The following is a 16653-nucleotide window of genomic DNA, read 5'->3' as shown; positions in this document are numbered from 1 at the left end:
GTCCCCTCACTTTATTGCTACAACTATCATAGCCACCTGACAACTATCATAGCCACCTGAGAATGCCGTGGCTGGCAGGAGTGCCGAGGCTTTTCCGTGTGAGTTGCTGAAAATTGAACTTTTCTGTAGGCCACTTGTCAACATCATAGTCTAGCCGCTTGAAGATTGTGGCCTTATTGTTCTGGATGCTGTGGAGTTTGTGGGCCTTATTTTGCAAATCTTTGTTGGGCCACCTGTGGTGAGAGACGGGCAGTGGCCTCCTGACCACTGGGGCCGAAGACACCCATGGAACCTGGAAGAGCAGGCTGAAACCGTCTGGCTGCCGTGGGAGCTGCTATCGGTGACTGCTGGGGGGGCCCGACCCCCCTGGGATTGCCTGACGCCTTCTCTGCTGTTTGTGCCGCTGTAGGGACAGGGTAGGGTTAGGTTAGAATTTAGGGTGGTTTAGTTTAAGATATAGTTAGGATTAGGGTGAGGGAGGGGGTGGGGTCGCTAGCCTGATGGCCTACCGATGGGCTGCTTCCACGGGTAGTGTCACAGTACAGCTGGGAGTGGGGTTCTCCCCCCCCTTTTACCGTGGGGTTATCCCTGGCTCCCGGGTGTTCTTTGCCCCCGATGGGAGGGAGTACTGCTGGCCGCCGTCTCCTGCGGCTGGCCCTACAACTTTTGCCGTTATCCTTTACTGCCTGCAGCCCACTTGACTTTCAGACTTGCCTGGATTCGCTCTGGACTACTGTGAATTATCATTTCATGTCCCACTACCCTTGGACTCCGGATATCTATTTCTCGGGAAGTTTGGACACTATTTCCCGGCCGCTTTGGACTATACAATTGGCTGGACTGCGCAGGCTCATAATCATAATCATAATCTTAATTTTTATACATTTGTAAATTTTTTATTTAATTTTTATATTTATATGTATGGGGAGTGTATGGTATGACTGATTGACTGAATGTCCCACTTTTATTATTATATTGCTGTTTTTGTTTTTAACTTGTATTGTGGGGATTGACTGGTTGTATGCATGGGTGTGTTTGGTGGGCTGGGAGTTTAGCTGGGACCTCCTGCACTGAGTGCTTTGGCAGAAGTGCTAGGGGCCCCCGGGCCTGGTCCCGGCCCTTGGTTGTGTGTGTCGAAGGGCCTGCCGATGAACCCGGTAGCTGGGGGAGAGGGTGAAGGGACCACAGATGCGGGAGTGGGCTGGAACAGTGGGGTCATAATGGGGAGGAGCAGATATGGCGAGAACTTCAGGGCAAGCCATTACCGGGGAAGGAGGGTTCCCTATATTCGAGGGATCCCCCCTTCCAGTCCTGTGAGTTCCACTCCAAGTCCAGATGGTGTGAGTAATCAGGACCCTGGTCTCAGGTTGCTGTTGCTAAATGCCAGATCTGTGGTTCATAAGGCTCCCCTCGTCCAGGACCTAATTACAGACGAGGGGGCAGATCTGGCATGTATTACTGAAACCTGGCTGGGCCCGGAGGGAGGAGTCCCCCTCACAGAAATGTGCCCAGAGGGTTTTCAGGTGCTTCATCAACCGCGACCCCAGAGAAGGGGCGGAGGAGTGGCCATTGTTATCCGACAGTCTTTAGTTCCTCGTAGGATCCCTGCTCCGGAGCTTGTCGGGTGTGAGTCCTTGCTGGTGAAGTTGGACCTTGCGGGTCAAGTGGGCTTGTTGTTGACGTACCTGCCTCCCAACAGCGTGACAACAGCCCTCCCCTTGCTCCTCGAGTCAGTAGCCAAGCTGGCGGTTGAGTTCCCCAGACTTATGATACTGGGGGACTTCAACTTGCCTTCGCTCGGCGAACACTCTGATGGAGCACAGGAGTTCATGGCTTCCATGACAGCCATGGCCTTGACCCAAGTAATTCAGGGCCCAACCCACTCAGCGGGTCACACACTCGACCTCGTATTTCTCTCGGAGCAGTGGAGTTGTGATCTTGGTTTGAGGGGTAGTGAGATCTTGCCCCTGTCATGGTCAGACCACTTCCTACTGAGGCTTGACTTTCGGAGACCAATCCCCTGCTGTAGGGAGGAGGAACCGATTAGGTGGTTCCACCCCAGGCGTCTTATGGATCCTCAGGGTTTCCAGACGGCACTTGTCTTTATGCCTGATACTCTCACCCGCAGTTCGGTGGAGAACTTAGTTGCTACTTAGTTGCTACTTGCGTCTGAGGCTCTCCACAGAATTGCGCCTTTATGGCCGATCCGCAGCAGTGGATCCAGGAGGGCTCCTTGGTTTACCGAGGACCTCCGGGAGATGAAGCGCCAAAAGAGACGCCTAGAGCACTGCTGGAGGGCCAGTAAATCCAAGTCAGACCGAGCACTTCTGAAAACCTGCATCGGAGCATATGTATCGGCAATACGGACAGCTAAGAACAATCACATTGCCGCTCTGATAGCGTCCGCTGAGTCTCGCCCTACTGCCTTGTTTAGGGTGACCCGCTCCCTCCTAAATACGAGGGTTGCGGATAACCCTTTACAAGGTAGAGCAGAGGAATATGTCCAGTTCCTCGCGGACAAAGTTGCTCGGCTTCGGATGGACCTGGACTCCAATTGCGCAGAGCCAGCCGGGGTACCGGGGGAAGGTCTTGAACGTCACCTCTGGACTGACTTTCAACCTGTTGCTCCTGATGAAGTGGACAAGGCCATGGGAGCGGTGAGTGCTGCCACGTGTACTGGACCCGTGCCCCTCCTGGCTGGTCGCGAACAGCAAGGAGGTGACGCGGAGCTGGGTCCAGGCGATGGTGGATGCTTCTCTTCAGGAGGGCTTCTTCCCACCGGCATTGAAGATAGCAGTGGTGAGACCCCTCCTGAAGAAGCCATCGTTGGACCCAGCTAGTTTGAACAACTACTGTCCAGTCTCCAACCTTCCCTTCATTGGGAAGGTTGTTGAGAAAGTGGTAGCCTCTCAACTCCGACGGTCCTTGGATGAAGCCGATTATCTGGACGCCTTTCAGTCTGGATTCAGGCCTGGCTACAGCACGGAAACCGCTTTGGTCGCACTGACCGATGATCTCTGGAGAGCCAGGGATGGAGGTCATTCCTCCATCCTGGTGCTCCTTGACCTCTCAGCGGCCTTCGATACCATCGACCATGGTATCCTTCTGCAACGGTTACGAGAGGTGGGAGTGGGCGGCACTGTTTTTTGGTGGTTCTCCTACCTCTCGGACAGGTCGCAGTCGGTGTTAGTTGGGGGAGAGAGGTCGACCCCTAGGCCCCTGAAATATGGGGTTCCTCAGGGTTCGGTCCTATTCCCCCCTTCTGTTTAATATCTACATGAAGCCACTGGGTGAGATCATTCGACGGCACGGGATCAAATACCATCAATATGCGGACGATACTCAGCTGTATCTGTCCGCCCCGTGCCAACTCAGTGAGGTGGTTGACATGATGTGCCAGTGCCTGGAGGCTGTCAGGGTCTGGATGGGGGTTAACAAGCTTGTACTCAATCCAGACAAGACCGAGTAGCTGTTGTGTTTTCCTCCCAAGAATTTGGCCAGTATTCCGTCACTCAGGCTGGGGGGTGAAAATTTACGCCCCTCAGACAGGGTGCGCAACTTGGGAGTCCTCCTGGATCCACAGCTGACTTTAGAACATCACCTGTCGGCTGTGACCAGGGGGACATTTGCCCAGGTTCGCCTGGTGCACCAGTTGCGCCCCTACCTGAACCGGGAGGCACTCGCAACAGTCACTCACGCCCTCGTGACCTCAAGACTGGACTACTGCAATGCGCTCTACACGGGGCAGCCTTTGAAGAGTATTCGGAGACTTCAACTCGTCCAGAATGCAGCCGCGCGAGCGATTGTGGGTGCACTCGGTACACCCACGTTACACCTATCCTCCGCGAGCTGCACTGGCTACCAATCGGTCTCCGGATACGCTTCAAAGTGCTAGTCGTAACTTATAAAGCCCTTCATGGTATTGGACCTGGGTACTTGAGAGACCGCCTGCTGCTAATTACCTCCCAAAGACCTGTCAGATCTCACAGGGTCTGCCTCCTCCGGGTTCCGTCCACCAGCCAATGCCATCTGGCTACTACCCGGGGGACGGCCTTCTCTGTAGCAGCTCCGGCCCTTTGGAATGAACTCCCCCCGGAGATCCGGACCCTCACCTCTCTCCAGGCCTTCCGGAAAGCCGTCAAAACCTGGCTGTGCCGGCAGGCCTGGGGTTGATGAGTTCCCCTCCCCTCTTGACTGGTATGGCTGTGTGATTTTCGTGTATTTTAATTATGTGTACTGTTGTTTATGTTCCCTTTCCCCTTTGAGTTGTTCGCCACCCTGAGTCCCTCCTGGAGAAGGGCGGCATACAAATAAACCAAATACAATACAATACAATACAATACCTTCTCAACAACCTTCCCTAAAAATGGGAGGTTGGAAACTGGACGGTAGTTTTTAAGGGCGGCTGGGTCCAGAGCAGGCTTCTTGAGGAGGGGTCTCACCACTGCTTCCTTCAAAGGTTGCGGGAAAGACCCTTCCCGAAGAGAGGTGTTTACAATCCTCTGGATCCAGCCACGTGTCACCTCCCTGCTGGTTGAAACCAACCAGGAGGGGCACGGGTCCAGTAGACAGGTGGCGGCACTCATCGCTCCTATGGCCTTGTCCACTTCCTCAGGAGTGGCAAGCTGGAACTCACTCCATAAAATTTGATTAAGGCTCTCCCTCGACATCTCTGCTGCCACAGTCCAAGTGGAGTCTAGGTCCGTCCGAATCCGAGTGACTTTGTCCGACAGAAACTGAACAAATTCCTCAGCTCTTCCCTGTAAGGGTTCACTCGCATCCCTCCCTTTCAGGAGGGAGCGGGTTATCCTAAACAGGGCGGCCAGGCAAGATTCTGCGGACACAATAAGGGTGGAAAAATGAGCACATTTTGCTGCCCGTATCGCCACTAGATAAGTTCTAATAAAGGATCTTAGTAGTATTCGGTCGGATTCGGAGTTACTGGCCCTCCAGTGTCGCTCTAGGCGTCTCTTGGCGCTTCATCTCCCGGAGTTCCTCGGTAAACCAAGGTGCCCTCCTGGATCCACTGCCACGGAGAGGCTGCAAAGGCGCAATCCGATCTAATGCCCTAGCCGCTGCTGTATTCCAGGTAGCGACCAAGGACTCAGTCGGATTGTGGGCAAGGGAGTCAGGTATCTCCCCAAGCTCCGACTGAAATCCCAATGTGTCCATCAGGCGCCTGGGGCGGAACCACTTAATCGGCTCCACCTCCCTGCGGTGGGAGAGTAGCTTCTGAAAATCAAGCCTCAGCAGGAAGTGATCTGACCATGACAAGGGCGAGATCTCAATCCCCTTTAATTCCAGATCACGTCTCCACTGCCCCGAGAGAAACACAAGGTTGAGTGTGTGTCCCGCCACATGAGTTGGACCCTGAATTACCTGGGTCAAGTCCATGATTGCCATGGAAGCCATGAACTCCTGGGCCCCATCTGAACGTTCGCCCAGAGATGGCAGGTTGAAGTCCCCCAGTACTATAAGTCTGGAGAACTCAACCACCAGTCCGGCTACTGACTCTAGGAGCGCAGGCAGGGCCGTTGTGATGCAGCTGGGAGGTAGGTACGTCAACAACAGGCCCACTTGACCCCCTAGGTCCAACTTCACAAGGAGGGACTCACACCCGACATTCTCTGAAGCAGGGATCCTGCGAGGAGCTAATGACTCCCGGATAATAACTGTGACTCCTCCACCCCTTTTCTGGTGTCGTGGCTGGTGGAGCACCTGAAACCCTTCTGGGCACATTTCTGAGAGGGGGACTCCTCCCTCGTGCCCAGCCAGGTTTCAGTAATACATGCCAGGTCTGCCCCCTCGTCTAATAAGTCCCGGATGAGGGGAGCTTTATGTACCACAGACCTGGCATTTAGCAGCAGCAGCCTGAGACCAGGGCCCTGATTTCCCATGTCACCTGGTACCCGAGTTGAGCAATCAGGGCTGGAACGAGGGATTGCTGTGATGTAGCGAACCCTCCTTCCCCGGTAATGGCTAGCCCTGAAGCTCCCGTCGTACCTGCCTCTCCCAGTCGTGACCGTAATGCCCCGCCCCACCCTTATGCCCGTAGACCCTCCCTCTGTCTCTCAAGGCCCCCATTCTTCTCGGCAGGCCATTCAAACCAGACACTCTGGGATGAGAGGCGGATCCGGGTCCCCATCCGCTTCTGCTTCTGCACTCAGTGGAGGGGACTCCAGGCCACGCTCTCAATCCCCTCATACAAACCAACCAGGCATTCTCCACATGCATACCCCACTATGGTTAAAAGAATACAGCAATACAATATAAAAAATAAGTTACGCTAATTTAAAAGGTGGGATCATTCACTCACAAACGTACACATACACTCCACATACGAAGAATAGGAGGTTGCACAGGTATTAAAATTAAATCATAAAAGGCCTTTGGGGAATCATGGCTGAGTTGGCTCTTAAAGGGAAATCCCTTTGGCTGAAATAAGGCTGAGATGCTGCATGCTGGTAGAAATTACCGTATTTTTCAGAGTGTAAGACGCAACAAGGTTTTGAAGAGGCAAATTAAAAAAAAAGTTTTTGCACTCTGCAGACCTCCCAAAAAGGACCCATTTTTTGTGAAAATGGGCCCATTTGTTATTCAAAAAAGGGCATGAATAGCCTTTAGGAGGCTTGTAGAGTGCTGCTGGCTGGTGCCCCCCCCAAAAAAACAAGCAAAAAATGGGCTGTTTTGGGGGAAAACGGGTCCATTTTTTGTCAAGAAAAGGGCATACATAGCCTTTAGGAGGCTTAGTGCTCCTGGGGGCTGGGGGGGCAAAATTGAGCAAAAAAGGGCCTGTTTTTCGCTCATGTCTGCCCTCTCAGCCCCCAGGAGCACTGGAAACCTCCTAAAGGCTCTGCACGGCCATTTTTGTGGTGGGGGCGGGGTTTCGGGAGGCAAAAAATGCTGTATTCAGTGTATAAGACGCACCCAGATTTTCAGCCTCTTTTTTGAGAGAAAAAGATGTGTCTTATACTCTGAAAAATATGGTAATATTTGCCATGAAATGCCGTGCTCTTAAAAGCTGTATGTGTGTGTGTGTGTGTGAGAGAGAGAGAGAGAGAGGAGAGAGAGAGATGTAAGGTGTACATGACTCCAAATATAACCCTGTGTGGCTTATATAATTGAAAGCGAAAACAGGCAAAGCAAAAAAAACCACAAGCCCACCCTAGAATTTTAAAAAAGATCACCCGATGCCTAAAATACTTACCCCAACAGGGTCAGGGGTCACAAACAAACTAACCCCCCCAACCTTTGAGTGAAGCCATATTTTAAAAAGGCTTTGAAGCCCTTGCAGGATGGGGCCTGGGGAGGCTCTTCCAGAGGGCAGGCAGTCTGATAGGGAAGGGGCGCTTCCTAGATGGCCCAGGACACCCTCCGCCCACAGGCCTTTCTGAGCTTTGGCCAGTCATTGCCTCGCAGCCAAAGTGCAGTTTATTAGGATTTGTTGCAGCACTTCAGAGCCCGTGGGGCATGCACACAAAAACCGTCTGCCATGGCCTTTCCCAGGATGGCACATTGGCTCCACAGGCCTGGAAATGGACCTGGCCTCTCAAGAATTACACAGCAGCCTTCCTTTCCAGATCTGCTGTGCTGCGTGTATCCCAAAATAATCAGGAATGCAAAGATTAATGCTACAAATCATTAAACGTTCACATATTTACTCGAATGTGTATCATTGCTGGAAAATAACCTTGCTTGGGAATATTCAGTTCTAAATACCATAAATCATTTGCTACTTGTTAAACATATATTCTTAGTGAATCTGCAGCATGTGGATTGTCATCTTTTACTTCAGTATCTTGGCTCAAACCACATTTTCCAGAGAGCAAAAAATGTTCAAATTACACAAAGCAGCAGGAAACTCTGAAGCTGTATTTGGGTAATGCAAATGGCCATATTCATCTAAGATCCCTTTATTTAAAAACTAATGTTTTTGATTTCCCAGGAAAATTAGGATGCTTTCAAAAAGAGAAGGCAGGAGAATATGTTAAGAAATTTATACCTGGGTGTATCAACTTCACAGTTGCAAATAAACTCAGATATAGAGAAGGACTAGTTTTTATCAAGGACTCTTACAACTTATGATGAAGAAAAAAAACTTGGAAATAAAATTGGGAGGAATTAAATGGTGTTTTATCTGCTGTTTGTATTCATACAAAATTTTCAGAAATGTCACTAATTATTGAATACGATGGTAACTATGTGTTTGAGTAATTGGTGTCATTCAATATAGGAAAACATAAATTTGAAAAGCTGGATTCCCCTGAATAGTTACTGGGGGAAATCTCAGGCCTCAAAGAATGCTAGCGTTAATATGTGTCAGGTTGGTATCTGTTGGGAGAATGATGGGGTTTTTTGCATTTGGCCTCTATATACCAACACAGTTAATATGAATTGATATACACAGAGAATCTGTTTCTGTTGCAGAAACTCTCAGTGTACATACAAAGCAAATGATAATCACAATAATACCAATAAGAGTAAGATAATGATGATAAATAATACTGCAGCCATACTACATGGTGAATACACATGGACATTAGACAGCACTGAGAATTAGGTTTGAGTGAAGTGAAATACTCAAGATGTGAGCCAAGACTTCCAGCTTTAATTCAAGGGGTTTGACAAAAGTGCCATTACCCACTGAGAATTACAGCCATTGAAATTAACCATTTATGAGCCACCAAATGGCTCATAAATAATTAACATAGTTAAAAAAAAGAGGATTGTTTTTAATACGTGGATGAAATCCTTTGTAGTCCAGGACTGCCTGAATTCGGTGGACAGGGCCAAATGCTTAGATTCCTCCTTTGAGATGCTTTGCTGCGGCTTTACTGCAGCTGCCTTCTGCTGGTGCTTCTTTCTGCCTGGAGCAAGTGGACAGCTGCTCTCTTGGGGTCAGGTGACTGACTTGGCGGTTTCTTTGCCTTGAGGAACCCTTGGGTTGCTTTTACCATAGGTCAGGGTTTCTCCACTTAGGCAACTTTAAGAGGGTGGACTTTCAACTCCCAGAATTCACACCTCTTAAAAGTTGCCCAGGTTGAGAAACGTCAGTAGGTTTTGGGTGATTATCCATCCGCAATATGAAGCAGCATCCTATCAGTTTTGCAGCCTTTGGCTGAATCTGAGCAGATTAATAGCCCATTTCACTTCAGAATTCATCCTGCTATTATCACCAGTCAGGCCATCAATAAACACCACTAACCCAGTTCCATTGACAGCCATACATGCCCATGCTATCCCTGCCTCCAGCATGCTTGGCAGACGGTATCCCAAGCTGCTGCTTTCCTCCAGTTTTCTGTTCCCACCATTCTGATACAAGTTAATCCTAGTTTCATTAGCCCAAAGAATCCTATTCTGGAACTGGATTGACTTTTTAAGGCAAAATCTAACCTGGCCTTTCTGTTCTTGAATCTTACCGCTGGATTGCACCTTATTGTGAAGCCTCTATATTTACATTTGTGAAGCTGTATCTTGACTGTAGACTTGGCAGCTACTTTCTCAAGAGGGTTCTCAATTTGGCCAGATGTTGTGAAAGGGTTTTTCTTCACCAATGACAGAATTCTGTGGTTATCTACTTTAGTGTCTTCTTTGATCTTCCAGGCTTTTTGGTGTTGCTGAGCCTGCCAGCTCAGGCTGAGGTTTGAAGGAGGGGTTTGGACAAGACCTCCAGGGTCCCTTCAAACTGTTTCTCTGTTATTCAAATACAAATGTAACATTTAGAACCAACCCGAGACCTTTACCTGCTTGATTTGTCATGGACTAGTGAGGGAACAGGCCACATCTGGCCATAAAACTCATCATTTAGGATTCACCAAAGTCTAGGTGTATTAGAAAGACTAATTCCCCAATGGTTTATGCCATGCTTTTGTCAAACCCCTTGAATTAAAGCTGAAAGTTTTTGATCACATCTTGAGTGTTTCATTTCAAATTCAATGGATGTGTGTGTGTGTGCAGAGGCCAAATGCCAGAAAACTTTCATTGCCCCAATACATACCAATCTGACTATGGGTGGAAGCTGTGAAAACAACTAGCTTCATGCTAGGAATCATTAGGAAAAAGAACTAATGATGAAGGTGGTATTTTGCCTTGCCTTTTTACAAATTTGTGATGTGAACAAATCTGAAATCCTATACTATATACCAGGTGTGTCAAATTCACAGTGGCTTCATGTGATATTGGGACTTTTTCCCTTCACTAAAACAGGCATGGGAGTTTGACAGCCCTGCTATATACAGTGCATTCAGAAAGTATTCAGACCTCCTTCAGTTTTGTCAATTTTGTTATGCTGCAGCCTGATTCTAGAGTTATTGAAATTAATTTTTTCTCATTAATCTACACTCAGTATGCCATAATGACAAAGTGAAGACAGAAGTTTAGAAATGAAAATTTATAAATTTATTTTTAAAAAACTGAAATATCACATTGACATAAGTATTCAGACCCTTTGCAACAACACTTGAAATTTAGCTCAAGTGCCTCCCATTTCTCTTGATGGTTGCTGACACGTGTTCTATACCTTGGAGTCCACTTGTGGTAAATTAAATTGGATATGATTTGGAAACACATCTCTCTATAGAAGGCCTCACAGCTTACAATGCATACTGTAGCAGAGCTAAGGCCATAAGGTCAAAGAAACTGCAAGCAGAGCTCAGAGACAGGATTATTGAAAGACATAAATCTGGGGAAGGCTATAATAAAATTTCTGCTGCACTGAAGGTTCCTAAAAGCATAATGGCTTCCATAATTCTCAAATGGAAGGCGTTAGGCACAACCAGGACTCTTTGAAGAGCTGGTCAAACAGAGCAATTGAAGGGCTTTAGTAAGAGAGGTAACCAAGAACCTGATGGTCACTCTGACTGAGCTCCAGAGGGTGGAGATGGGACAGAGTTCCAGAAGGACAACCACCACTGCAGCCCTCCACCGATCTGGGCTTTATGGCAGAGTGGCTAGACAGAAACCTCTCCTCAGTGCGAAACACATGAGAGCCTGCTTGGAGTTTGCAAAAAGCTACTTGAAGGACTATCAGACTCTGGGGAACAAGATTCTCTGGTCTGATGAAACCAAAATTGAACTGTTTGGCTTCAATTCTAAATGTTACATCTGGAGGGAACCAGGCACTTCTCATTACCTGCCCAATATCCTCCCAACAGGGAAGGTAGGGGCAGCATCATATTGGGGTGTTTTTCAACAGCAGGGACTGGGAGTCTCTTGAGGGAAAGCTGAGAGGAGCAAAGTACATGGATATCCTCAATGAGAACCTGCTCCACAGCGCTCATGGCCTCAGACTGGGCTTCAGGTTCACCTTCCAACATAACAATGATCCTAAGCACACAGCCAAGGCAACCCAGGAGTGGCTTAGTGACTTCTGTGAATGTCCTAGAATGGCCCAGTCAGAGCCCTGACTTGAATCGTATCGAACATCTCTGAAGGGACCTGAAAATGGCTGTCCAAGAACATGAATTTCAACAACAGTAGAATCAGGCTGCAGTATAACAAAACTGATAAGTGAAGGGCGTCTAAATACTTTCCAAATGCACTGTGCAATGATTCTTATATCTCAACCTAAGCAATTTAAAAAAACAACAAGTATGGTCAAAATGCTGAGGAACTTGAAAGGAGAGGTATAGTGGTAGCAGACACATGATTAGATGTGCTCACCCCCTTGATTTATTTGTAAAAATAATAAAGGCAGGATATGAATCAGTCAATATACTAAGCCATGTTTATCGGCTAATTGGATGGCTTCACAGAATATGCTAATCAGGAAGCGGAGAGAAATGTTGCTAGTCCTGTAGCCTTGGTGGGGCTGAAATCTGAATTCTTACCTGCCTTTGATCAGAGTCATGTTTTGCCGATGCCCTCAGCCCCTTTGCACAGTGTGCGGGAATTGACCACCCAGGAGGCCTCTTATCAAGAGCTACAGGGTCTCCATATCCCAGTCTTAACCAGGACTTCAGAGCCATTTTAGTCCAGTGATAAAGGGGACAGGATAGAAACCAAAAGACAGAGAGTTTTAGTCTTGCCTTAGGCATGAAAGCTACCTGGCTGATTTTGGGCCAGTCGCTCTCAGTCCAACCCAACTCACAAAATTATTGTTTTGGGGAAAATAGGAGGAGGAAGGAGCTTTGAGTATGTTTGTCACCTTGAATTATTTAAAAGTAATAAAGTCTGGATAAAGATTAAAAACAAATTTCAACTAAACCCGCCTCCACAAATTTCTCAGGCAACCTGTGGAAATCCAAGTGGATCCAACCTCCCTGTAAGGTCTTGCCAAAAGCAGGACTCTTGAAACTGCAGTTGTTCCAAAAGGAGCTTTTATTGAAAGGTTTGTGATAACAAGAGATCTAGGCAAGAACTACCAGCTATTTAAAGCAATGCTAACCAAACCCCGCCCACACTACATTGCAGGGAAACAGAACTTCATATAGAGATCACTCAATCCCCCCCCCCCACTTCCACCCACCAAAATGCCAGTGTCCCTGTAGAAATACCTGGGACCTGACACATCCCCAGGGACTGATCTTGCCAATGTAGCACCAGTCAGCTCTGCCCAAATTAGAGAGTTACCAACAGCCATGAAGATGCCAATGTCCCCCACCCTCAAAATATATATGCTCCCCAAAAGAAAAAAGAAACCAGATCTAACACCTGGTGTTATGCCAGGGCTGTGACAATCTGGGGAAAGCTCGCAATCACCAGTTCGTCCCCACCATAAAGCAAAGTTCATTGCCCACTCAGGAGAAAGGCCTTGGTGCTCAGGGAGGGCTTGTTGCAGATATGTAAACACCACCAAAATGATTTTTGTGGCAAATGTATTAAACAAAATTATATTAAAATTGGGGGAAAATAACAATTGCTGAGTTCCTCATATGAGTAACTATTCTAAAGATAATATAGGTAGTCCTTGGGCTGCGTGACCAGTGACGTGCGGTGAGATTTATGGCTGGTGAGGCAGCAATTTTTTTAGACTTGTGGACTTCAACTCCCAGAATTCCACAGTCAGGCATGCTCAGTTCCAATTTAAAGCAACAGCATTTGTTTTTCTCCTTTGCTAAATAAGTTTCCTTCTTTCTTTTTCTTCTCCCTTCCCCTCCTCCCTCCCTCCCTTCCCCCTCTCTCAAACACACACACACACACACACAGAGTTGCACCAGGATTCAGAAAATTTAGGTTTTCCTCCTCAGCCCATGTTAACAATACCACTAGTAGCATTTTGGCTGGCAGGTGTAAGTAGAAGTGAAAACATTGAAAACATTGTTTTTGCTTATGATTGGATAATTAAAATTTCAGAAGACCCAAAGGCATAGTATTAGTATTAAAGTGTTATATAGTGCATAAACTAAAGAACTGTCTCAATATGCTCCCTCCCCCCTCTCTCAAACACACACACACACAGAAAGTTGCAGCAGGAGGATGAAGTTTGAATTCCTCCCCCTCCCTCTGACCCACACATACCTTTTCCAGGTGTTTCAGAGAGGATTTCAACTCTGCTCTTGCCTGCCATCATGAAAAGAAAAAAAATGTAAAGGAAAAAGGCAAGAGCTGAGGTCAGGCCGAGCTAGTTGCTGTCAGAGTCACCGTGGATGACTCTGCTTAGTGCTTAACTGTTTAAAAAAGCCTCTAAAAAAGCATGTTCTATAGGAGGAGGCAGGGGAACGACGTGCCTCATCTATGTTAGGAATTTTTTGGCTTTTAACACTTGCTTAGCTCTGTTCGAGTGATCATAAAGTCAGACTAGATGAAGCACGTTATTTTCCTGCCACCTCCTGTAGAGGGCACTTTTTTAGAGGCTTTTTTAAACAGTTAAGCAGAGTTATCCATGGTGACTCTGGCAGCAACTAACTCAGCCTGACCTCAGCTCTTGCCTTTTTCCTTTTACATTTTTTTTCTTTTCATGATGACAGTAGTGAGGCTCTGCCTCCCCTGACTGCACATTCCTGGCTGTGTCCATTGGTTCAGCATCAGAAGTACTGAAAAAATGGACAACTGTCTTAGAAGTTCTGGCTCTTGCATACTCCTGCTGCTGTGGGTTCAAAATTTGGGCACATGGCAACTGGTCCGCATTTATGACCTCCTCTGCCCCATCTGCCCTTTGGCAGCTCTCACTAGAGTCGCCTCACCAAGAATCACTGCTGGGCATCCTGTCCTTCACATGCAGGGGAGTCCCTGCCTTGCTGCCAAGCAGAAGGATGGCTATGCTGGGGGTGCAGAATTCTTGGTCCCAGCTCCTTCTGAGGGAGGTGGTAGCACCTGCTCTCCTGTCCGTGCATGGATGAACCCTTGCCCATATACTCTAGCACCAGTCCATGGCATCTGACGCTCACCACCATGTCTCTTACCCACCAGTCTCCTTGCCTTGGACCCTCACCTCTTCCTGAGTAATAAGCGCTCCTGGGATTATACAATGCTCAGAACTTCTGGGATTCCTTTTGCTAACCTGAACGTTACGGTTACAGAACAGGGAGAAGCCTGGCAATGCTCTAAAGACATATTGACATATTAAGTTGGTTTCTAGGTCAACCCATCTCACAAACGCAACTCTGGATAAGTAACAACGCATTAAACCAATAAGAAACATTAGCAGTGGAATAAAAAACCAACTATTGTTACCCAGGATGAACCTAAAAAGGCATTAAACAGAGCCTTTTTTCATCCTTTGTCGTCTTTACGGTGTGTGGGATTCTTTAAACCCTTTTGAAAAAAAAACAGATTAAAAAAGAGGGGGATGCAGTCACGTGCCTGCCTGGCCGGAGCGGATCCTGCCTCCTGCGGGGCCTCAAGGCGAGCCTGACTGGCTGTGCTCGATGACATTGGCTCATGTCAGCTTTAGACTCTTTTATTCCAAATGAAGCGTCTTGCAAATGCATTATTGTTGTTGTTATTATTGTATTATTATTATTATTATTATTATTATACAATTGTATCACAGTGGCCAGTTGTTTCGCCGGATTTGGCATTGGTTGTTGTTGTTGTTATTATTATTATTATTATTATACAATTGTATCACAGCGGCCAGTTGTTTCACCGGATTTGGCATTGGTTACTAGTCGGGCCCCACCCAGGGGCCTAGGACGTCGTAACGTATTTTCGTAATATGCGTGCAGATCCAAGCAGTGCGGCTTTTTGCATTTGACTGATGGTGATTTTGTCAATTTTTAACTGTTTTAAATGTAATTCCAGTGCTTTTGGAATAGCACCCAGTGTGCCAATTACCACTGGAATTACCACTGCTGGTTTGTGCCATAGTCGTTGAATTTCAATTTTTAAGTCCTGGTATTTTGCAATTTTTTCATGTTCCTTCTCAGCTACCCTGCTATCACCTGGTATTGCGATGTCTATGATTGTGACCTTATTTTTCTCAACCAGTGTGATGTCTGGTGTATTATGCGCCAGTATTTTGTCTGTTTGTATGCGAAAATCCCACAAGATCTTGACCATCTGATTTTCGGTGACTTTTTCAGGCTGATGTTCCCACCAGTTTGTTGCTGTTTTAATATTATAATTTTTGCACAAATTCCAATGGATCATTTGTGCTACTGAATTGTGCCGCAATTTATAATCAGTCTGCGCGATTTTTTTACAGCAGCTGAGTATGTGATCAACAGTTTCATCAGCTTCTTTGCAAAGTCTGCATTTGGCATCATCAGAGGATTTTTCAATTTTGGCCTTAATGGCATTTGTGCGGATAGCTTGTTCTTGCGCAGCCAGGATTAGTGACTCTGTTTCTTTCTTTAATGTACCTGTTGTTAACCATAACCAAGTTTGTTCTCTGTCCACTTTATCTTTTATTTTTTCCAGAAATTGGCCATGCAGTGCTTTGTTCTGCCAACTCTCCATTCTTGATTTTATCACATGTTTTCTGTATTCTTGTTTCATCTGTTGGGCCTTCAGTAGTTTTTTGTTCTTTACTTCAATTAATAGATGTTCTTGACTTTCTTTTAAATAATCAGCCAGTGCATGTTTTTCTTCTTCAACTGTTTGCTTCACTTGTAATAATCCTCTGCCACCTGATTTTCGGGGCAGGTACAGTCTATCAGTATCACCACGTGGATGTAAACTGTAGTGCATTGTCATTAGTTTCCTGGTTTTTCGGTCCAAAATGTCCAAATCAGCTTGTGTCCAGTTAACTATACCAGCTGTGTATCTTATAACTGGTATTGCCCAGGTATTTATGGCCTTGATTGTATTTCCACCATTCAATTTAGAGTTCAAAATTTTCCTAACTCTGTTGGTGTACTCTCGCCTGACAATAGCTTTTACTTCTCCATGCTTGATGTTATCCAACTGCAGAATGCCTAAGTATTTGTAGGCTTCATTTTCATTGCATTTAATTAGTTGGCCATTGGGCATTTCAATTCCCTCACATGCAGTGATTTTGCCTCTTTTTATGGATACAGTGGCGCATTTTTCCATGCCAAACTGCATTGAAATATCGGTGCTGAATACTCGGACTGTGTTTGTCAATGATTGGATTTCTATTTCTGACTTTCCATAGAGTTTCAAATCATGCATATATAGTAAATGCGAAATTTTTTCAGCTTTTTTGGCTGTTTGGTAGCCTAATTTCATTTTTTTTAGGATTACTGATAGTGGGATCATTGCGATGATGAAGAGGTGAAAGTGAATTACCCTGGAAAATTCCTCGCTTGA

The sequence above is a fragment of the Thamnophis elegans genome, chromosome 12 (genome assembly GCF_009769535.1).
Source record: "Thamnophis elegans isolate rThaEle1 chromosome 12, rThaEle1.pri, whole genome shotgun sequence".
In the NCBI taxonomy this organism is placed as follows: Eukaryota; Metazoa; Chordata; class Lepidosauria; order Squamata; family Colubridae; genus Thamnophis; species Thamnophis elegans.
Note: the sequence above shows the minus strand (reverse complement) of the source record.